The sequence below is a fragment of the Mastomys coucha genome, unplaced genomic scaffold, assembly GCF_008632895.1.
Source record: "Mastomys coucha isolate ucsf_1 unplaced genomic scaffold, UCSF_Mcou_1 pScaffold9, whole genome shotgun sequence".
Classification (NCBI taxonomy): domain Eukaryota; kingdom Metazoa; phylum Chordata; class Mammalia; order Rodentia; family Muridae; genus Mastomys; species Mastomys coucha.
In genome coordinates this window covers 21,722,599-21,746,973 of record NW_022196915.1, presented here as the reverse complement: position 1 = coordinate 21,746,973, position 24,375 = coordinate 21,722,599, and the positions used below count along the sequence as shown (strand labels likewise).

The following is a 24,375-nucleotide window of genomic DNA, read 5'->3' as shown; positions in this document are numbered from 1 at the left end:
GGTTTTAGTTCGTTCTAGATAGTAGTCAAGCTGGCAACCTAGAATAGCCATCACAGGGTTCAACACTAAACCGGGCAGAAAGGAGATCTCAATCCCTTGGCAAAGTTGCCATTCAGTCCAGGGTGGACCTAGACCTACATCCCCCCCACCCAAACACACTTGCTCTGCAAGCTTACATGCCTAGCAACAAGGTCTCAGTAAGAGTGTGGGTACCAGGAACATAATGAGAAGGCCCAACACTGTCTCCCACACCTGTGTTCCCTAACCCATCAGGAGCACAACTCAGACTCACCTGTGTGGCTTAGTCCCACTTTCCCTCCCAGAGTGCAGGTTCCTGCTTCAAGGACAAGCCATGCAGGCATCATAATGTTCAGAGGGCCGCCATGTTCAGTAAATCTAAAGGACAGCCCTAGCTGGCATCAGACAGGTCATGTTTCACAGAGGAAGCATGGATAACACGGGACCCACACATCTGAAGCAATCCTCAACTAGTTGAATGCTAAATACCATTCATGCCTTCTTCAGTGGCCTGGCCAAACCCAACCCCCATGTCTTGAGGATAGTGGAGCCTCTCCGTCCCTTTGGTTGCTGCTACATGCCTACACTACAGCATGTACCACACTCATGGGTCACTGAACCCAGACTGGTATCAGGTGGTTTAATCTCCTGGGACTTATGGCAGTGCACTGAACCTGTCCACATGGCCTACAACTGGAGAGCATGCTGGAGTGCAGGTGCCTGGGGTATGAGGTAAGAACAGGGAGGGAAAAGATACATCACACAAAAGCTGGAAGCAAGCAAGGCCTACAGCAGGTGACAGGGCTTTGACAGGTCCCCTGCCTCCACATGCCTGCACTTGGCTGCTGAGATGACTCTACCTGACAAATCAAACCTACCCACTCCTTACCTCATTATTTATTCACATAATTAGATGGAGGTTTTTTAAAGCAGTGATTTCCAGTTGCTCTGAACATCTGGATTACATTCCCAGCACCTTTTCTCTCCGTAAGTTAAAGGAGTGTTTTCAGTTGAATGTGCTGTGTTTTAATAAGAAATGTTATCCCAAATATCTAAAAGAAAGGTAAACACATGAGGCCTGGGGTAAGTTTAACATGCCTGAGAAGACAGTGTGGGAAGGGAGGATAACATCATCCCCAAGTTGAGAGAGGCATGACACACACCAACCACAAATGTGAGGGAGCTGAGGCCCAGACTGGATTCTCTGCCCATGGTTCCAGTCAACAGGGTTCAGAGGCTCTCTCAGAAGCAATCCCTCTGTTCCAGAGGCCCTGCTGGTTTCTGCATCTGCTCTCCCCAGAGCCCTATGAATACATTTGCCATTCTTGCCTCCTGTTCTCACAAAACTCCAATCTGAGTCCTGACCTTCTGAGATACAGATCTCAGTGATGGAAAGAGAATGTTCTTCAGAAAAAGCAGAGCTGAAAGGGGCAGCCGCCACTTATCAGTGTTGGTCTGGGCACGCGGAGGCTGCATTCCCCATTCTGAATGCACTTATAAAGCCCATTCTGCATGTCGAGTACTAGGGGAGAGAGGCAGCTGTACTCCCTCTCTAGCAAAGATTAGAATCTAGTGGGCGAGACTGACAGTAGTCAAAAAAAATGCATATGACAGAGAGATCACTGCAGTGTGAAACATGAGCTCAGAGGAAAAGCTTGGGTACCAGTTCATATCTAACAGGACTGCAGACAGCAAGGTGTCTAGGAAAGGCTGGTCTGAGCAACCGTGGGGAGATGAACAGAACGAAAGAGTTAGCAGTGTGAAGAAGGGACAAGAACAGCCAAGACTGACTTCAGGTCAGAAATCCATGCGAGACAAGACTCTTTGAAGTCTTGTATTCCAGACCACAAACTGGAAATGGCATCCCCTAACACTCCCATTGCAAAGCCAAGGACAGGAAGGTAGCAGCTAGCAAGGTGGTATCCATCAAACTCAGCTCCCCACTCTGACCTCACAACGTGGGTGCTCCAGGAATCTTTCTCTCAGCAAATACTCAAAAGAATATTTCAAGAATTAATTCAAAGAAAATAATAACATGTTACCCATGCAGGTTTTCACCACTGTCAAAACAATTGACTGAAGATTAGAACAGCCATGATGTCCAATAACAGGAAATATTAGGTAAGCTACGGAACATCAATTCTTCATCTAGATACAATCATTAAAACAACTGTTACAAAGGCTTTGAGACCACACAGGGAATGTTTAGGGCAAGATGTTAGGTTAGAAAAGCAGAGCACAAAATTGTGTCTAGGTTAGAAGTATTTATATATAAAATCGGTGTACATGTATGTGGTCAGAGAATAACAGAGAAAGTGTTAGGCAGTGGGCAGCTCTTCCTGACTTGGAAATGAAGTTTTGAGGGTTGGGGGGGGCCTTACTGAGGGGTGGGAATGGGGGAGGGACTTTGAGTTCAAGTTGATGCTCTATCCTGGGGCTGCGCACTTGCCTCTCTGATGCCCATTGGTCAGATGAGGACACGGGGCAAATGGCCCATCTAAGGCCATGGAAGTCAGAGGGAAGTACTGAGTGCTAGATAACAGTGTGGAGGTTCCAGGGCTAGGGGTTGGAGTCCAGGGAGAGGTTACTAGAATTGATGGGTGTCATGGGAGGGAGAATAGAGGTGAGGAGTAAAAAATACCAGAAATAACAAGGAAAATGAACTGATAAAGGTTAGTGGAGTCCTAGAGAACAGGGGTTTGGGACTAAGACCTGGAGGCTAGAGAATATAGCCACCCACAGGCTGGGCCACACCTACATTTAGATACCCCACAGTGAATACAAACACAATACAGTACTGGATTGCAAGCCTGGGACAAGGAGTGCCCCAATACAGGCCCTGAAGGAATACCTAGGCCTGAAGCCCAGGTTCGAGGCCTAGTGACAGCTGGCTGAGCATCAGTGTCGCTGCCCAGGTAGGATGCAGTTTCTCAGTGTTCATGCCTCATCTTGCAGGTAACTCCTTCCTCCAGGCAGCCCAAGACACCAAACTTAAAGAGACAGCTCCAACTACTTCCAAGTTTGACAGCCTGAAAAACAAAGCACTCTCTGATTGGCATTCCTAGAGGCAGACAGCCAAACAGCTAGAGCTCTGCAGGAAAGCTCAGAGGTGGCAGATGGGATGATGGGGGAATAATAGAAACAAGGAATCTTCCAGAAGTAACCTGATAACTTTGAGGTGAATCCAGCAGGTTTTGTTGAGACTTTAGAAATGTTCTGTTGAAGCTCAGCATTAAAGGTGTTCTATCAGGGGTCATTTTACTCGGGATGGCTAAGGCTAGGGGAAAACAGCAAGGTGGCTCCTCTCTTATCAGACATTTGTTTAGGACCCACTAGACCAGTGGTTCTCAACTTTTCCTAATGCTGTGATCCTTTAATACAGTTCTTCATGTTGTGGTGACCTCAACCATGCAATTATTTTCATTGCTACTTCATAACTGCAATTTTGCTACTGCTATGAATAGTAATGTAAATATCTGTTTTCTGATGGTCTTAAGCAACCCCTGTGAAAGGGTCTTTCTACCCCCAAAGAGGTTAGGACGCATGGGTTGAGAACTGCAGCAATAGAGGAAGAAGTAGCCACAATGTTTTGCCAGTGGGTGAATTCAAATGTGTGTTGTCTGTTTGTCTGTCTTTCTGTCTGTCTGTCTGACTGAGTTTCTATGGCAGCTCTATAAACTACATAAGAGGCCTTAGGGAGCTGGTGTCCATGTGCCCTGCATCTGTCCAGGACATCAAATTCACACTGTATGCTACCAGTTCTAGTCTGGTGTGAGTAGACAGGAGTCCCACAGTCCCAACCACTTTAAATAGCTACTCTGCTCACACTCTTTACTGGAAGTGCGTCCTGATAGCTATCCAGATAGAATGGTCATAGTCTGAACAGTGCCCCTTAATGTATATAACACACAGGCTTTAGAAGTGTTAATAGGAAATCCTCCAGGACAACACCAAGACAGATTATTGCCAACCAAACCCTATAACAATCCATGTTTCTTTGCATCCCACATTCTCAACAACAACAACAACATAAAACAGGGGATTTTTTTTTAACTACCTGTTGAATTTAGAGGATACCACAACATAAGACACAAAAAGTTGTGGCCTGTGACAAACCTCAATAAGTGCTAGCTGTCATGGCTGCCTGCTAGGAATGGAGCTTCAGTCAGCAAAGGTCTTGTGGTTCTTCTCTGGGGCTGGACACTTCTATGTGAGAAGGCACCAACACATGTATGAATATATACTCATGGACAGATACACAAACATGTGCACACCATATGCCTGCGACTCCTCAGTTATGAAAAGAAGATTCTATACAGGATTCCTCACAGGTGAGGCAGAAAATGCAGAGCCTGTCACAGAGTAAGCACCTCACCCTCACAGCTACTGCTCTTCATTCATGGGACCATCCCATCTGTGGTACCCTACTCCGCCCACACACCAAGTGGTCCCTGCACCTTGAAGAGGCACATCTATACACATGCAAATACACAACCCAACCCATAAACCCGTTCCTCTGATTCCCAACTCCATCTTGGTAGAGAAGCAGCAGCTGGAGTGGGCAGCCCTAGTCCTCACATCGGTCTCCTGCACCCTCCTGTCTTTATCAGGCCTGCACACTCCCTTGTCTGCTACTTTAATTCAGGTCTTTCCTTTCTGACTGTCTTGATCCCTCTGCTTTGCTGGCACATGTTTAACATAAGTCACTGGGCCCTGGGAAACTTTCACCACCGTCCTGCCTTTGGGGAATGAAGCCCACATCACAAGCCACTGCGATCACCTGCTGAGGGCAGAGTCTTGATCATACTTACACTCATCATGCTTATACTGGCCTGGATCTGAGCAATGCCTGGATCTGAGCAATGCCTGACAATGGTTTTGTCATCCCTACTTCCCTTCCAGCTTCCCTCCATGAGCCCTTAGCAGCATGTGAAGTCTTATCCAGGTTCTTGCTTCTACACAATCTAAACACCTCCCAGATAAAACAAATCCACGGATCAACTGCTTTCCCTTTCCGTCACACTTCTTTGCTTTCCTCGTGGCCCTCTTCTAAGCAAGCACTCCTCCAGTGCAGTCACAGATTGTGTATTTCCACAGCATCTATTTGCCTTCCTGATTATCTTGCTTTAGGGTGCTTTCCCTCCTCTGTAAGTCAAGGCAATCCTTCTCTTAATTCCAAGGAGGAAGGTCTCTTCATGTAGCCAGCAGGAATGGTGAACTAAAAAAGAAGAGGCACACAAGGCAGAGCATGAAGAGGATGCAACTCTGTACAGTTAGCAGACACCATGCTCGCCCACATTTTGCCCTGTTTGAATAGGGGCTATGGAGCTCTCAGCACATTGAGCCTCCAACACAAGAGGCCTCATCAAGTGCTTCCAAGCCCTTGAGATCACAGGCTCAAGAAAGTGTAAGCCACCTCCTGCCCATGATGACTCCCTCTCACACCAAGCTCCCCAGTACCACCTCATATCCTGCTTTGTATTCCCATGCTACTTGAACAACACAGAGAAGCATACCTGCCCCTGGGTGTGGTGAGGTAGTCAGGTCATGAGGGTCTCGATCTCATGCCCATCAGATTACCTGGGGGGATTTTTCACTAGGAGCTTTTGGTGTTTGTGGATTGATTTGTTTTGTTTTCTTGGCTCTTGGGATTAAACTAAGAGTCCCCTGCACACAAAGCAAAGTTTTGCCTCCAGTCACATCTGCAGACCACCTAGGAAGGTTTCTAAGTGCCGAACTAACCAGCCTTGCTCCCAGAGTTCTCACTTGGCTGATTTGGAGTGGGGTGCCTGACCTGATGCTCCCTGAAAGCTGAGCAGGTTATGTTAATGCACAGTCCTGATGTGACAGCAGTGGGATTTCCCAAGATAGGCTGCTGGAATCAGATTGCTGGGCTCCAAACCCAATTTCTGCAAACAAACTCTAACAAATTACCCAGCCCCTTGAGACCTCATGGGAAAAAAAAAAGGCTCAAGGAGTATTTCTAGAAGATAAAGAGCCTAGCGTTCACTACAGGCTTGAGGCTACCATTCTTCACTCACCCCATCCATCCCTTCCTTAGTCCAGTCTCCCTTTCTACCACATGACCTCTATGAACAGCCTTTCAGAGAGATGGGTTGTTCTTCTAGGAAGATGGTTGGGAAGAGCGCCTGTCAAACACCCCAAAGCAGCAACCACCATCCAGAAAGGAGGAAACAGAAAAGAGGATCCGGGTGACCTTCTGCTCAACTACACAGGAGCCTGGGGCTCTCTACTGTCCTCCTATCTGTCATTGGGATAGTCATTCCAGAACCAAACTTGGGCTCCATACCTTGATTCACCACCTACTGCCCATTCGATCTTTCCTCAGCTATGACCCTGCAAAGGGGGGTTAGCCTCATAGCGCTCATCCTAATAAAACTCAAAAATAAGGTAAAGCAATGGTATGGGACATCTACCTGTAGCCAGGACACCCTCAAGCTCAAGGCAGAGTGAAAACAATAATCAGGCTGCACACTCAAACATGTACTTTCTCATTCAATAGAATGTTATAAGAGCCTCATGTGTGCCAGACATACTCCATAAGAAGAACAGAGAACAGAAATGTGGCCCACTGTATGGGTTAACTGTTGCCAAAATAATGCTGCATAACAAGCCTCCCAAAACACAGGAGCTGAAACAAACTTCGTGTCTTCCCAAAAATGTGTGGATGACTGAATCAGGTCAGTTCCTCTCCATAGGTGCGTGGGTCAGCTCAGTGGCTCTTCTTTGCCCTCATGTTTCTCGTTCTCCTTGGATCAATGGGTTTTCAAAGGTTTGTTCTTTCTCTTCCTAAAGATGAAAGTCATAGAAACTCCAGGAGAGAGACAGAAACACCCAGTATCTCCTATGACCCATGCTCAGAACTGGCATATTATCATCTCTGTGTCCTCACCATTGGCAAGTCACATGGCCAATCCCAAAGCCAAAGGGACAAGGAACTATATGCCACCTGCCTGGAGACCACAACCAGGGTCTGATAAAGGATGACATGAACAAGTGGTGGTAAGCATTCAGTGGGCCACAGCCCCCTGCACCCTTAAGGATGTTTTGGAAACATCTGCAGCTCATGCAGATGAGCTCCAATCACTAATCTCCTCTGGACTCAGACCTTCCTCGGCCTCTCTGTAAACATTTTTAATGACATAGGCAGGAGTTCTTACTCATTTGACAGGAACTGGGAGACTTGAAGGAATAAAAGAACTTGTCAAAGGCACATCGTTTTTCTGCTCTTAGTGAAAGGGTCGACACAATCTGTACTCATTGAAGCTGCTCATAGGAAAGGGAGTGGATCCAGTGTTTATGGCTTCCCAGGCTAACAGATGCCAATGTTTTCCTAGCCACCCAGTCGTGCTATTTTAAAATGGTCAAAAATTTGAGCTGAGGCTAAAAAGACAGCACAGTGGATGAAGGCATTTTCTGCCAAGACTGACAACTTGAGTTCTGTTCTCAGGACTCATATGATGGAAAGAAAAAACCAACACCCACAAGTCATCCTCTGACACTGTGCATATGGACACGTATGTGCACGCGCACATGTACACGCACGCACTCAGACATGGGTGGTCAGAGAATGCAGTTATTGCTGAGAGTCTACAACTAAGGAACAGCAGAAATGAGGCTGCTGTCAGACACTCTATCACATGACCTTTGCTGCCACTAAGTGTCTTAGAGGACTCATCACAAGAACCAGTCATGTCAGCCCAGTTACAGACAGAGCTTTCAATTAGCTACCTGCCAAGACTGAGGGAAGGATCTTAGAGTCTGGGTCAGGCCAGGTTAGCCAGGAGCAGATGGACTCCTGGGCAGAGAGTCCTCATGCTGAGTCTGCAGGCTGAGGGCTGGACATGCTTTCTCTCACAGCCTCCTGGAACTGATCTCATTGGCCAGTAAGAAGGATGTGTATTCTCTTCCCAGCTCCTCAAGTGAACATCTGTTTTTCTCGAAGCTGTGAATGTCACGTCAAGATTTTCCAATTACCTTCGCCTTGGTTTTATTTAGCATCAGTGTATTGGAGGCATAATTAGTCTGAGATGAAAACCTGTATTGTTCCCTTCTCCTGAGCAATGAAATAGGTTTCCCAAATGTGCTAACAGAGAGGATCCTTCTCCAAAATGACAAACAGTGAGTGAAGGATGATAGCGGGAGTGGAGCCCTGATCAGTGACAAGCACAGGCGAGGAGGCCAGGGGAGGGGACTATGAAGGGGGCATTAGCCACAGACCTCCCACTTCTAACCTCAGCTCTTCCTTGCTCCTAAGGTGGACAGGCTTTTGACACAGCACAAAGTGATGCTAGTGACGATGAAGGACCAGTTTCCAGGGATGTCTTTTCTAATACTCCACCAGCACTGAGATGCCTGAGGACGGAGGTTCTTGGTGCCATGAAGTACTCTCCTCCCTCACCCGTTTGGCCACAACTCTTGCCCAAGAATAGACTGCTAGCTTCTGCTCTGTGTAATACATGTCAAGTCATATCTTGCAAGTCTCCTCCACAGGTAGTGTACAGTAGTTGTCCTGCTCCGACACTTGCACTCTTAACAGCTCTTCTGCACAAAGCAGCCAGAGGGCTCACTAAATAGAAAAACGGGTCATGTCATCACACCTTAAAACTCTCTGGAGACTTCCCATCACACCTTAAACAAAGCCCTCAATCCTCACCTGGGCTGCAAAACCATCAGTCCTCTCCTAGGCTGTAGAACTTTGGTGGTATTCCCTCTCTGACTTACCCACCCCCCCTCTCATTCAGCTCAGATCATGCCAGCATTCTTTCTGTTCCCATAAAATACCAGACTATACTCCCACCTTAGGGCCCTGACAATGACAAAGGTCTCCTTTTAAAAAGCAATGCCACCAAAGGCTCTATCAAGCATGAATTAGGAAATAAGCCAGTGAGGCTGCCAGCCACCCAACAGTAGCCTCTGGCAGGCCAGTCCACACTTCTGTTCTGGGTTCCTCGTGAGACTGTTCACCATTTGGTAATGCTTTCTGCCTCTGCCTCACTCTCATTTAAAATGCATCTGTAGGTCTGAGGACCTCACTTCTTTTGTTGCCCACCCAATCCCATTACTTATTCAAGACCAGTAGGAAAAATGGTGAAGTTCAGCACCAAGAAACCCACAAAGTGCATGCATTTCCCCTATAGATCAATGAGAGGATGGTGGGAAAGAAAAAAATAAAACTGTTGTGAGGGCCCAGAATGCTGGCCCATATTCATGGTTCAAAGATACAGGACTCATTTGCCCAACCTGAGTAGGAATGTTCTCCACATTGAACTATCCAGCAGAGGAATGGTTCCTTAGTCAGTGAGTTCACCATCTCCATCAGTCTACCAACAGAGGCTATACTAGAACCCATGTGGCAGATTGATGAGCACCCTCCCAAGTTCCTGAGTCCAGAACACTCCAGCTGGCTCTTCTCTCTCAGTCTTACAGCTACACCATTACCCTCTGATGAAGGGCAGAGACTCATATTCTGGTCAGAGGTACCTCACCTGGGGGTGTGTTAGGGTATTGGGTGGAATAGACATGCCCAATAGGCATGAGACTGACATATGAACCTCAGTCCACTAAGGTGTAACCTTGGAGGCTACAAGAAGGACAACCTCTATGAGGCCCCAAGTAGAGACAGGTACCTATCAGATAATGTTGAGTTTATGGCCCGCACCTCCATCCAGGGATTCAAGCAGGGCAGGAGGTGGGAGGCATGAAAGCACCATAACCTGCTCTCAAGTGGCTGATCTCCCCACATCCCTACAAGGTGAGAATATGACCTCTGTCCCACAAAGAACCTAATGCTCAATGTTCTGGAAGATAAAGCTGCTGGTTCAAGTCCTATAGTGGGTCTAACTGATGTGGCATTCTGAATTATTGTCACCTACACCTGTGATGGTCAGGCAGTCATCCTCTGATTATAGACCTGTCTATTTAGAAACATTCTGAATACTTCCTGCCTTTTCTTCTTCCATCATTTCAGAAAACGGAGTCCCTTAACCTTCTCAGGTAAAAACGCAATGAGAACCCTGCTCCGTTTTCCTACCGTATCATCTGATCTGTGACCCATTCAGAGAGAAGCTGGTAGCTGGAGCACTTCCTCACTTTTCCTCCTCCCTCCAAACTTGTGCAGACACAGGGCTACTAAGCCACCGTAAAGCTGCATCTACTTCACCTCGGACAGGTGCTTTCATGCAGGGCACCAAATGCAAGGAGGTACCGAATGCCTGTGAGCAGGAGAAAAGTGGATCTGAATACTGCATCCCCCCACGGGTACCTATACGTCTTCCTGGGATTTTAAAGGGGGTGAAAAGCAGACACAGAAAGAGGAAGGAGGAGTAGAAGCCAAAACATGTTGGCTGTGAAATGTGGCATATCTGGGAAGTTCGGGGAGAAAGCAGCTTGTGAGTGTCAAAGGGGAGAGAGACAAGACAAAAGTATTCTAGAAAGTGTCGCTTTGCCATGAAAAGGATCCTCTCAACATTTTTCAGAGAATAATGGTAAAGAATAACATGCCATCACCCTTTTTTTCTTTTTCCTAATGTGACTCTACATAGGCACAAGGACATGAGGCATCACTATTTATACTCGAATTGCAAATGAATGAAACAATAGATAAATTAATGAAAGAAAACTTTCAATCCACCATTGTGTTCCCAAAGTCCTAATACTGTACGGGGAATGATAGCAGCTAATACCACCCCAGTGAAGGCTTTACACCATGCTATGTCCTGATAATACCCAACACAGGTTAGAAGCATCCTGAGTGGGAAATGGTCTTAGAACACCCAACCTGCTGCCCATCCACGCCCAGCAGCACTGCATGTACAATACCAGCTTTTCTCTTTCAGAGTACATGGCCACCTGGGAGCTAAGACTTAATGATGCCAACAGCACAAGTATTGCCTACCATGCCACGCTAACCAAGAAGAGATCAGCATGTGCAGTGCTAAGTGCACATAGCTCTCATACTACAGCAAAAAGTCACAAGTCAAATCAGTATAAGGGTTGGGTTGCTCACCTCTTCAATCTGCTCCTGCCTCTGCAATGTGTCATAGATACCCAATGGCAATCTGCTGCTCTCTGTCCTGTCCCCACAAAGACACTCAGAAGGGAGCTCAACTACGAGGAGCTGCATGTCTCAAGTAGCCAGAAGGGACAGGCTAGAAATTTGGCCAGATTTAGAGAGGAGCCAAGGAGCTAGAGACCACTTAGAAGAGACAGTGATGATCTACATATGGTGCATTCCTTTAGGACTAAGAATGAGCTCCAAGTCTGCTATACATGAGAAATGCCTGTGGGTTTGATATAACTTGAACTAAGTCCAGGGTCCACTTATTTATGAGGGGAGGAGTAGACCTGAAGCCTCAAGTCAGATCTCACAGGCAAGATCAAGGGCTCAGCATGGACTGAGGCTTACTCATGAAAGCTCAAGTCTGTAATTCACCAGCAACTGACCATCCCTTGTAGCTAGCACCAAAGAGAAGGTATAGCTCATAGAAGAATTCCCAAGAAAATTCAGGAATTTCTTTCTAGAACCTGAAGAGCTAACTGAGCTGTTAGGAGTACTTACTGCCCTTGCAAAGGAGCTGGGCTCAGTTCCTAGCGCTCACATGGCAGCTCCCAAGCATCTGTACCTCCAGCTCCAGGGGCTCTGATGCCTTCTTCCAGCCTCCACAGTCTGCTGCATGCATATGGTGCTCTTAAACTCGTGCAGAAAAACACACATTCACAGTAAATAAATAAATCTTTTTAAGTTAAAAAAAAATAGTGCTTCTTGACTATCTTGTCCAATGCTGCTATCATCATCACTGTGACAGCTGTCATCACCACCATCATGACCCTACCACCACTGTGACTACTAACACCATTACTACAATTGCCATAACACTGCCCCCATAGTAATTACCACTATCATGAAAACTGACATCACCATCATCACAATTGCCACCACCACCATGACCGATACCATTACTATAACATCCATTACATCACAGTCACTACTACTGTTGCCATCACTATCACCATTATCACCACAACTACAATTGTCAAGATCACAATTGCCACTGACACCATGGCAACCACTGCTATTACAAATGTCATTATCTTACCACCATTACTATCACCACCACCACAATTCCAACACTACTGCCATCAACCTCACAAAAATAACTCTGAGTCCATAATTCTAGAGGATTGCCTTGTCTGGTCTCAGTTGGAAGGGGATGCGCTTGGTTCTGTAGAGGCTTTATACCCCAGAGAAGAGGAATGTTAGAGGGGGAGTGGATGGGTATGGGGGAAAGCATCTTCTTAGAGGCAAAGAGAGGGTAGGGGGCTCATGGAGGGAGGATCTGGAAGGGAGTAAATAAATAAAATAATTAATAAAAAGATTAATTTTAAAAAAAATTCCAAATAACTTATGTAGATACCATTTGACTCAAGAATAGGTTGAACACAGACAGGGTTATTCTTCAAGGGTACAATATGGAAAAGAAGAAATAACAGTGACCTTAAAGTGTCCTGGTCACATGACAGGGCCAACATCAGAAGTGCCAAGCCATGTTTACAGTATGTACAGATCTCTCATGTGATACAATGAGAATCGCACTCACCTACCCATTAGCCTTTCTTCCCAAATCCAATCATGCAGAAAATACTACATAAATTCTAACACAGGAAATTCTATTCTAGAGTTAAAAGCACCCAAAATTTGGAGGATAACATTAGGCTTAAAACTAAGGCACGATAAATGGACTGTGGACATCAATTAATGATGTATAAATGTTAGTTCACTCAGAATGACAACTATATTAATACAAAATGCTAACAATGAGGAAAATAAGATGGTATTGCTGAAATTATAATTTTGTTTGAAAATGAAATGGAGTCTCAGTTAAATTCTAAAGAATACATTTCTAAATGGTTTCCTGAAATAGTTCCTTTCTTGGTTACCTTGCCTTAGCTCAGTGCTATGGCAGTGCTCATCCAAGGGTTGGTACTACCCTCAATCCTTGCCCTGGTATCCCCATCCAGCCAAGCTCACTTTCTGAGGCCACACAGAACTTTCAGAAGCATGAGAAGAATCCCAGTCAGGCTGTGAGAGCCCTCACTGCCATAAGGATTGATTCCAGGCTCCCACAACCATAAAACATCGTTTCCAGGATCAGCCTCCTCTCCCTCCTCCTCTTCCTCCTCTTCCTCCTGTCTCTCCTCCTCTTCCTCCTCCACATGTCTCTCTTGATGTTTCCATATTAGAAAATCTATTGCTCGCATGCTCACTCACCTTCTACACACAGAGCCCTGATGCCGCATCCCTGCTGAATCCTCTCATTTCCTGACTCCTCCCGCCCTTTAAAGCTCACTTCTTCCACCCCAGGATAAATGTGTGAGCCTTGGAGGACACCCTCATGGTCCCTACTCTTGCATCTCCCTGCACTGTCTTACTTGCTAGAGGGGCAGCAAGTGCTCTCAATCATCACTCTTCCACAAATGCTTACTCATCCATGAATAAATGACTGGGGGAGGGGGAAGCAAACTGAAAACTCATTGCCTACAATGAAGTGCTTTTGTTCCTCAGTTTTAAATTTTGAATCCTATTCTTCAGGACTCTATTAACCTCACTGAAGTCCTATATAATGACATCCCATTATATGGCAATGTAACATATTACTAGATTTAATTATAACAGAATAACTAATGGCTGGATATCACTAGTTTGGACATAAAAATTAAATATTACCTTTAGTGTAACTACTCTCTCTAACTTCATGATTTCCCAGCTTGGCTTGGACATACTGCATTTTTAATGAGAAGTACCTTTGTTGTGGAGTAAGTGATGCCAAGCAGAACACCTGGTCTGCAGCTTACCACTGTTCTTCACGCTAGGCTCTACTGCACCTCATCTGTCTAGTGCCACAGTGGAAATATTATGCCTGCTTTCAGAAATTCCCAAGATAACTGTCCAGGAATTTTAGAAGATAGCTGAAGAATCCATCCTTTCTTGACTTCAATATCCCTCCACTACATCATGTAAAGACAACCCAAGAAGAATGAGGGACCCTCAGAAGCTTTAACAAGTTAAGACAGTGCAATCAAGTCAGAGAAAGGATGTTTAACTCCCTTTGGGCCATGAAACCTCACCCTGAGCCTCCATCCCTCTAAGATATTTTTCTACTCCAAGTTTCTCACAGTTCTAGCTTTGGGCATTGATCCAAAGATTGCAATTTCATGTAAAGTATCATCACATCCGCAGTCATACACACCTGCAATCCAGAACTCAGGACGTAGAGGAGAGAGGATGAAGAATTGGGGGCTATCCTTAGCTATATAGTAAGACACTGTTTCAAAGGAAGGAAGGAAGGAAGAGAGGAAGGAAGGAAGGAAGGAAGGAAAGAAGAGAGGGAGGGAAGGAGGAAGGGAGGGGGAGGGAGTAGGGAGGGAGCAAGGAAGATAGGTAGATAGATGGATGTCACATACATACATACATACATACATACATACATACATACATTCATACATACATACTGAATTCATTCTTTGCCTTCACAAAAATTCTGCTTTCCTGACAGTGACTTTCAGATCACTGTCTAATGGCAACATCATGAATGCTCACACCACCAAGTCCAAATGCATGGCCTAATGTCCCCACTCTCACCCATCCTATCACTCATCCCTCCAGAAGCCTGTGATGAGCAGGCCGAAGCTTCCCTTTAGCTTAACAGATCACCTGTATTTGAACTCTAATCAACTACATGAAAAAGTTATCACCCTCAGGCCACTATATGGCAAAAACTAGAATCAAAACTAGAATATTAGAAAGGTCAAGGGAAGATGGTTGTCCAGCTGCCCTCCAGCTTCTCCAGCTTCTCATTCTTGCCGGCTCTGACTATGGGTCCATGGCTGACTTTAGGACAAAACTATCCAGCTGATCCCTTAATGCATTTTGACCCAAGGAAAGAATGAAAGTGAATAAAATGATTATAGCTTTTCCAAACCACTAAGTTTTAGGATGGTTTGACATACAACAATAGACAACCAGAAGAAATACCCTCAGCCTCCTGTATGACACTGCTCCATTCTGAGACAGAAAGGATGGTCTTTCCCACACCCATGATGCTGGTGTTCCTGGCTCCAACTTCTCTCATTCAGATCTCATGAGCATAGATCTGGGATCTCAGGGTCTCTTTAAGACAGGTATCATTACCTCAGTTACTTTTGCTTACTGCCTGTCCCCCTCTCACTAACACAGTAAACTCACCACCTATCTGCTCCCTCCATTCACTGCTATTCCTGCCTGGAGGCCCTAGGCATGCAAATCTGTGGTTTGTATTATACCTAGCTATTACCAAAGGGTGATTTTATTCATTCTCAAAATTCTTTAGCTTTTTTCAAAGTCTTCCATTTAGAGAACTACCCACAGGAAATTCACATGACTGCTGGCATTGGAGGGGTTTCTATCCACAAAATTCTACAGAGAAGAACAGTGATATACAGCCCCGCCCAATATGGTAATAGGTGTGAAGTACTTTCCAACAGGGTGCTCACAGCTAGGTAGCAATTCCCAGGCTCACTGATCTTTTTTAGTGTGGGTTTCTCTAGTTCAGTTTGGCAGCTCTTTAGGAGCAGTGACCATGTCTGCTCCCTAAAAGACCTAGAGATGAATCCCACTGTGTCTTGGTAGTAGCCTGGCCATTGGCAGGCTCCAGAGAGATTCCTTCACACATGAAAAGTAGCTCTAGAGACAGAAAACACCTGTGGACATCTCTTTCCATGTGCCTATTAACCAGCAATACTGCGATGCCACTAAACAGCTAATTCCAGTGGGATGGGCCAATGACAGTTCAGATGGGAAATGGCCTAAGATGACCCTACCTGTTTTGGGACATAATCTGCAATATCCCAGGCAACATCTGGAACATGAACACTGAGATTTCCTCCCATTTACAGTCTCCAAGATTCTCTGTGTTCTTTTCTGAGAACATTCTGAAGTGTTGGCAATCCAGTTCTCAATCTCAACTGAAGAGCAAAGGACCAGAAATGGTCTCTCCCTTCTTGCTGGCCCCTTCCCTCAATACCCAGAGCTGCAAGCACCAGGTCTTCTTCACCCAGTTCCAAGACTCATGCTTCCTGACAGTGAGTGGAGAGGCAGAATATTCCAAGGTCCTCCTTCTCTGTATAATTAACACTTTCTCCTTTACCTCAGAAGTCCCAAACTGGTTCTACCATTTCAACCAATAGCCATCTAAAGACACAATAACAAGGATAGGCCACTTCCTCTCTGCTTCAGCCTGAGCTCCTGAAAAGGCATCCCATGGCCATTTGAGCATCTAAAAACCTCAGATTGCCTTGGTGAATAAAAGAATAGGTGATGTGGATGAGAGGAAGAATGTCTTTTAGTTTTCTGTTCTCTGTCATCATTTAACTTAAAGTATTTTACTTCCTGTACTCCTCATGTGGTAGAAATCTACTTCTTACCTACATGCACCAAATGTCTCGGAGCTCCCTTACATAGTAGACATGTAGATGTTGCTCCGGGTAAACAGTTCCTTCTATGTCCCACTGCCATGTTTTGTTTCTCTCATATTTGCACTTGTCTTATATAAGCAGGACTCCTCTGTCCCAAGCTCCAGGGTCATGGACCATGATGCCTTTTGGTTACCCTTTCCTTAATATCATGGCACAAAAGAACATAGCTAACAATATGGAGTATAGTGAACTGGGCCCAGGGAGATGCTGAGCCTTCCCATCCACAGCTAGGGAGTGAGTAGTAGATGTACCTCTCTCCAGGTCCACCATCTCAGTGGTAGGCCGCAATCACAGCCTTGATGGCAAGCACTAGCATACAACCAAACGAGTAACAGTGCATTCCCTCAGAGTCAAGCTGGCATGGTTCTCTACACCCTTGATGGACCACAGCTTTACATGTTCTGAGACCCTCGTTCTCCATTCATCCAGTAGTCACGAGTACCTACCGGTCGCCTAAAACCATGACAGACTCTGAGTTAGAGGAAGGGGATACACCTGCCCCTCATGACAAACTGATGATTCTTAGACTAAACAAATGACTCGAAGGAAGAAAATCACACTATGCAAATGGGAAGCCAAGGCTAGGAAAGTCACAAAGGAAGATGGTGAGGCAAGTCTTCCTAGAACCATGTCTTTAATGTGCCCAGATCAGTCAACTTTACCCAGATCTACTGACCAACAACCAAACACTGTTGCTTAAGCACACTGAGTTCTAGGTTGTGTGTTACACAGCACACAGCTAACTGATACAAAGTCCATCTCCTCTCAAGGGGGACAAGCTTCTCCAATACAGACAGGGAGTGGCCAATAGCAAGCTCCTGCCAGCTCCAAGTATGAAAGTTATATCTGGGAGCTACCTTGTGCAGATCAATGAACCAGATGTGGACTGTATGGCTCAAACAACATTTTTGAAGTGGGTTCATGCCAATTCACACAGCTCCTCCTTACCTCTGCCCTGTATAACACTTTCCTATGGGCACCCCCTTTGTCCATGCCACCTCAGAGAAGGCCTTCTAATCTGAAAACTCTTAGTGTCTGGGTACTAAGGAACAAAAAAGGGTAACTGAGTTATTTCACCTGCTGCCACCTGCCAACACTTGTGTCTATTCTTCGAGCCTCATGCCTCCTGGATAAAGGGGCAAGCTGTAAATCCATAGGGAAGACTAACACTTTTCTCACCTATTTAATGGCCTGAAAAAGACAGAACCTAAGGTTCCATCATGCCCATGCTTCAGGTTCCCCTGCCTATCACTTCCTTCTCCCTCTCCCCATCTCTCTAACCCCAAGGAGAAGCAGGCCAGCTTCTTTGGGCATCCCTGAGCCTGGAAAATGAAGATAACATAGACAGAAGCAACACTCAGCAGAGAGTCATCACCAAAGTCCACTCAGTTTCATGCACTTTCTCTCCATGACTGCTTAGATTCTCCTCTGAAATAACAAAAATGAAATATTAAGTTCTTTCAAAGTCAGGTTTACACAGGTGCTTCTGCTTGGCAAAAACATTAAGAATGTGTTTACTATGTGTCTTAGATAGAGTTTCATTGCTGTGAAGAGACACCATGACCATGGCAACTCTTATAAAAGAAAACATTTAATTGGGGCTAGCTTACACTTTCAGAGGTTTAGTTCATTATCCTCATAGCAGAAAACATGGCGACATGCAGGCAGACATGGTACTAGAGAAGAAGCTAAGAGTTCTACATCTTGATCCACAGGCAGCAGCAGGAGGCTGTGTTTCAACAATAGACATAGTTTGAGCATATCTAAGCACACACTGATAGTGACACACTTCCTCCAACAAGGCCACACCTCCTAATAGAGCCATTCCCTACGGACCAAAGCATTCAAACAAGTCTATGGGAATCATTCCTATTCAAACCACCACAATATGTTCACTGGGCATCTAAACAATGTTTGCCTGGAGTCAGAAGTCAGTGTTTCTTGGATCCTATAACCATCCATTTTTCCATGCCCTGAAAATGGGGTTAACAGATTCAAGCAAATTCCTGTCTTGCATATAACATTCTAGGCCACAGGATGGGAACCATAGCAGGTAGTAGATGGGTGGCTGATAAACCAGCTCTATAGAGGAGGTAAGTCCTGGTGACAGCAGCTCTGGATAGAGGAGGTGTGTCCTGAAGACAGCAGCTCTGGATAAAGGAGGTATACCCTGGAGACAGCAGCTCTAGATGGAGGAGGTGTGTCCTGGAGATAGCAGGTCCTGAGATCAACCTTCCTCTCACAGCTACTGAGCTGCAAACCAGCAAGAACACACTAGGAAATGAGTTTTCCTCGTGATTTTGTTTCTAAGAAGTTCTAACAAAAAACAATGAACCTCTCCAATTCATAGCACTTTTGTTAAAGTGCCAGGCCTTTAAAATCCATAAACAGTGGGATATAATTAAATGCAAATGTGGGGCCTATTTAAAAATTAATCTTTTATAATTAATTAGTAATTTAAAATATCTTGGTAAATGATACTTAAATGGCATGGAATTATGCTACCTCTGAGTGATAAGTCGTCTGCTAGAGATCTGCCGCACTCGCGTTGGAGTGAGAGATATTTGCACACATCACATGGGACAACAGAGTAAATGTGATTCCTTAATTTACCTTTGCAACAACTGTAGTAAAAAGCCTTTATATGCAGATTGTGGGGGCTTTCTTTGCAGCAGCAGCACCAGAAAAGAAACTGCTTGGAGTCAACCCACTTGCGTTAAGGATTAACTTAGCCTACAAGCCATGCTGTCAGCCTAGGAAGCCAGGCTGAGGGAAGATGTGGATGAGGGGACCCTTTCTACCTTTGTTGCTCTCTGTTTTCTGCCCAGCCTGAATGAGAGGTGCCATACATTCCCAGAGCAATGACAAGCTGTCCCTGAAACTGTTCCCTCACTCTTTCTCCCACCCTTCTACTGCAGAAGACTAGGTTGGTGCCTCACCACAAAGGTAAATGTCACCTGCTGCCACTGTCACTGCCTTTCCCTTCCCAGCATTGCAAAGATGGCCCCAAGCTGCTCTGCTGCCAGGAGGTCACCACTCTAGTTAATATAGGTGCACACTGCAGTGTATATTTTCCATGGGGTGTCTGTGTGTGTGTGTGTGTGTGTGTGTGTGTGTGTGTGTGTGTGTTTGTGTGTTTGGGTGACTGAGGGATTTTGTGCTAGTTTGAGTATCTGGTTTTACAAGTTATTGTTTGGTTATATGCTTGAATGGTGTGTGTGTGTGTGTGTGTGTGTGTGTGTGTGTGTGTGTATAAGAGAACAGTGTATATGTGACTCTGTGTATCATACATACATACATACACACACACACACATCTATACACACATGTGAGCTAGTCTCCCACACTTGCTTATGCTGATGTTTACTCCCAGTCCAGCTCCAAAGGCTCATCTCGCTGCCCTGTGCTGGCTCCCACAGTACACCACAGACAGTCCAGGACCACTTCACCTGCAGAAGCTGCTAGGCTGTTTGCTGACATCTCCTGACCCAGAGTAGGGTTCTAAGAGTAAGTCTTCCTAACATCACAAGTTTTAAGACCAAAGTCCTGGATTAAGAAGTTACCCTAGGACTTGCTGAGCAGCCTAAGCAGCAGCCAAAGCACACAGAAAGAAAACCTACCTTTAAGCCTTTCTACACAAAGCAAGAATAATAAAAACTAAACAAACAAACAAACAAACAAACAAACCACTTATTTCCCTAATGGATGGATAGATTTGGGGAGCTCTCATAAGATAAAAGAAGTCACGCATAAGTCACACAGCGCTGACTTACAGGTTTACATTCCAATAGAAAGGAGAGAATGCCCAACTTTTATGGGACACATAGAGATGGGAACACACAGGCACTGGGGAAGGGGATGCTGTGCCTGTCATCATGAACAAGGAGCAAGAGTCAACTATCTTCTACGCAGTGTATTTTGTTAGTCTTTCATTTCTAATGAGACAAGGGAGATGGAGAAAAAGAGGAGGAGACACAAAATAAGTGAAGGAGAGAGAGGGGCTGTGAACAGCCAAAAGCAGAGGCCCACAATGGTGAGGTCAAAAGATGAAATTCAAGAACCCACACGATCAGGGAGATCCTCAGTGGGTGAGAGCTCCAGGTCACAGCCTTTCTATTAGTCCCTGAGGATGCTCCGCAGCTTGTGGCTCAGATGGACTCAAGGAGAAGGCTAGTTTCTTCATCCTGGTACTTGGTACAGTCCTTGATCCACAGAAGGCACCAGACAATGTGATTGAGTAGATGGATGGGTAGATGGCAGATAGACTTGGTAATAAATGGAACACACACAGCCAATGCAGAACAAACTGAGAGTGGAGAGCTGGTCTCCCATATCAAACCTGACACAGAGAAGGATGAAAACAGGAAGACACAAGTCCCTGATCCTGACGTAGGAGCCCTCCAGCCATTATCAGCTTAACCTTGTTTTCATCAGTTTCTGCTCTTACACATCACAGATGCCAAGATATCCATCCACCATCAGACCCTCCATATCTATTCACTTAGTGCCAGCTCCTTCCTATAGACCTAGCCTTGTTATTGCTGAGTCCAGGAAGCCCCCTGGACACTGCCACTATGTCTCTCCCCCTTCCATATACTTGTCCATCCTTCCACCATTGTAGATAACAGAGGCTGTTCATACCTCCATTTTCCCTGACCAAGAAGAAAGCCCCATGGAAAGAGGAACCAAGTCAAAGTACTGGGGCTCATTAAATCTGGAACGCGACAAATGGAACAGTGTGAGTGGAAGACAACTCCAGAAGCTGTTGGTAAGCAGGATTTCCAAGGCCAGGCCCTGATCTTAGTCCCTCTCGGCAGCTTCTGACTTTACTACTTGAGTTTTTGAGGCTCTGGAGTGAGATTAAAAAGATCCACACCCACCTCCCCACCTTGTGAGCCAGCTGACAGGTTTGAGTGAAGATAAAATCAAAGGTAAACTTACTAAAGCCATTCAACAGCCAGTGCCAAAGCCTGACAATGAGCCCAATCTTCTCCCAAGTTAAGATGGCTGAAAGGAGCCACCCTCCCTCCAAGGTCAAGAGATGAACACAGCAAATCTTGATGGAGGAAGAAAGTATTTAGCAAGCCCCAAGGACATCTATGTGGTGATCACAGGCATAGGATGGAAATACCAGAACACTATCCTTCCAAGCTCAGCTACTGCAGGGTCAGGAGGCATTTCCTCCAAGCTCAGCTGCTCCAGGGGATGCTTCTCCTCCATGCTCAGCTGCTCCAGCATGGGGCCTTCTCATCACCTTTACTTTGTTGTTGTTTCTATTTTACTGTTGTCTTAGGGATAGTATCTTTGCATATGCTAGCCAACTGTTCTACATCAAGCCAAGTACTTAGCCCTCTCATTACCTTTTAAAGACAATATGTTAACATCATGGCTGGTAAGCTGAGAGGTGAGGACAAGGAATCAAGACTGAGTGGTAAACAGTACTGGGAGTAAGTCCATGAGCCCACAGGGGCCTGGGAAGACACCAAGGCCTCAGTCTCCTACAATCCACCCTTCCCAGGAATCATCAAGACCAGAGTTTGAATATCTGCTAGCCCCAGGCAACACTGTCCCCCATGATGCAGAGTCACAGATAATCCAGTGATGCTATATAACCCCCGGGCCAATGGCTGATAGCACTGATCTGCTTCACTAAGGTTACTATTTAGAGAAGCGGCTTCCAACTTACTTCACTGACAGCCTGGCAGGTCACAATTGGCAGGGCTTCTGACTAACAACAATGAAAGTGTCAGCCACAACAGCAGATTCACATTTTGTAAAATGTAAGTTTCCAGCAGAGCTACCTACCTGTCTTCATCCACTCCCACTTAGCCATGCTTTCTGACAGGGGGAAAGGAGGTGTTGCAGCTGAGAAGCCCACACAACCACCATGGGCTATAGTTCTTCTGTACCCTCCCAATTAATGCCATAGTGCTGACCACTGTCCTGTAGAGCTAGCTGAGTGGCATTTACTTCACCGTACAGTGCTTAGAATGTCAAAAAATGTAGACAGTGGGTCACCCTCATGGGATTCATCTGTCCTGCACTAACAAAGGGGAAATTGGGTCAGTCTGACTAAGGAGCAATGGCTCTGGGCAATGACAAGGCCACTGTACAGACTTAGTGCCCCATCTTTTGGATGACTTACATGCCTAGACAGCTGGACAGAAATGTTCTCCTCCAGCCTCCAGATCCATTTGCTATGTTTACATAGTAAGACTCTTAGAAATGAGGCATGGGGAAAGCTTTCAACATCTTCCTCCACAGAGCTGGCACAGCCACGTGTGTCCATGACAGAAAGTGTAGCACACTATGTCCTCTGTAGTCACCAACCATGGAGGAGAGGCTCTGGAACTGGCCATATGTAGACTGGAATTCCATTCCATCTCTTAGTAAAAATGGCTTTATACAAATCACTTAACATCTGCCTCTTGGTTTCCTCATCTGTAAAGTGTGCTGCTAAGGAAGTGAACACAAGGAGCCAGGCCCACTGTGGACATCAGGAGGACGCAACTTCCTCAAGTCCTGTTGGCATCCCAGGGATCCTGACACCAGGACTTTCATTATAGGAGCTGAAAGAAAAGGCAGAGGAGGTGTGTCCTTCTACTCAAAGTTCAGAGCTTGTCCTAACACTCAGTCTCCAAACAAGGGAAGGAGCCATTCCAGTGGCAGACCCACCCCCAATAACCCAGAGACACAAAGATTTTGTGAACACAGTCTGAAGGATTAGAAAAGACAACTGGCTAAAGCCAAGCAAAGTGCACCCTGCACCAGAGGACTTTGCATAATTAATCACTTGGAAATAACATATTTAGGCCAGTTGTAGTTGAGTGGAAATCCTTCTGGGGCCTAGAAACAAGAAAGGACTAGATTCATGTAGAGGGAAAATATGTGTATATGCAGCTAAAAGGGATGGATTCTAAGAAGCTTGATACCAAATGTTGATCATTACTGCCTCCTCCTTCACCACTATCTTAACAGATGCAAAAACTGGGGCCACAAGGACCAAGCAAACTGATCAATGTCACACAGATAGGAATTAGATCAGAGAATAGATCTAAATCTGTGTAACTGCGAAGCTCATGTTCTTTCTTCTCCCAAGCTTCCCAGCAGGCCGGTGGCATAGAGGGAAGGAAAAGCAGGAAGGCCAAGGAATTAGTATGAAAGTAAGAAGCTGGGAAGCTGGTGACAGAATCTGTGGACACTCTCCCCAGGCAGAGCCTGAGTCTGGCAATAAACAACAGAGAGAGAAGTCACCCTGTGAGCAGCCTTCTGCAAATACACCACTGGGAACATTCTGAGGAAGGCTGTACATGTCAGTATTGCTAATCCGAAGCTGAATCACTGCATACAGAGAAGACTGCTCTGGTGAGGAAGCTGAGAACCCACAGGACAGCACAGCCTGGCTGACCACCAGCACAATTGGGACCTGATTAGCTGAGAGCATCAGGGCTGCTGGCCAACTACACCAAATTAAGCGTTCCCAATGTTAAGCTCCCCAGCAGTGGGCTTCGTGCTGGTTCCTGATGCATGAGGTAGCATTTTGAATGATAATTAATTATAGGGAAAAGCAGAATAAGCAAGCAAAGTACATCAGATGAAATTAGTGTAATTCTGCCTTTCTCTTTCATTTTACCTTCCATCAGAGTGAGCCAGACAAGGTGGCGTGGGTTATGTGAGAAACCCTGGGGATCATCCCACGGCTCCACGATCGCATAATACATTGGACCCTAACTTGTTCCCAGACACACCATATTCCCAATAACCCCTTTTCCCAAAAGAAACTTAATCCCAGGGAGTGACTAGCCACGACCTATGTATTGCTTC

General features: G+C 45.6%; 1 protein-coding gene across 2 annotated transcripts in view; it reads right to left on the bottom strand.

Moving 5' to 3' along the window:
- Positions 1 to 24,375, bottom strand: part of Grid1 (glutamate ionotropic receptor delta type subunit 1) — a 719,786-nt gene that overhangs the window by 496,630 nt on the left and 198,781 nt on the right. The window lies entirely within an intron of this gene.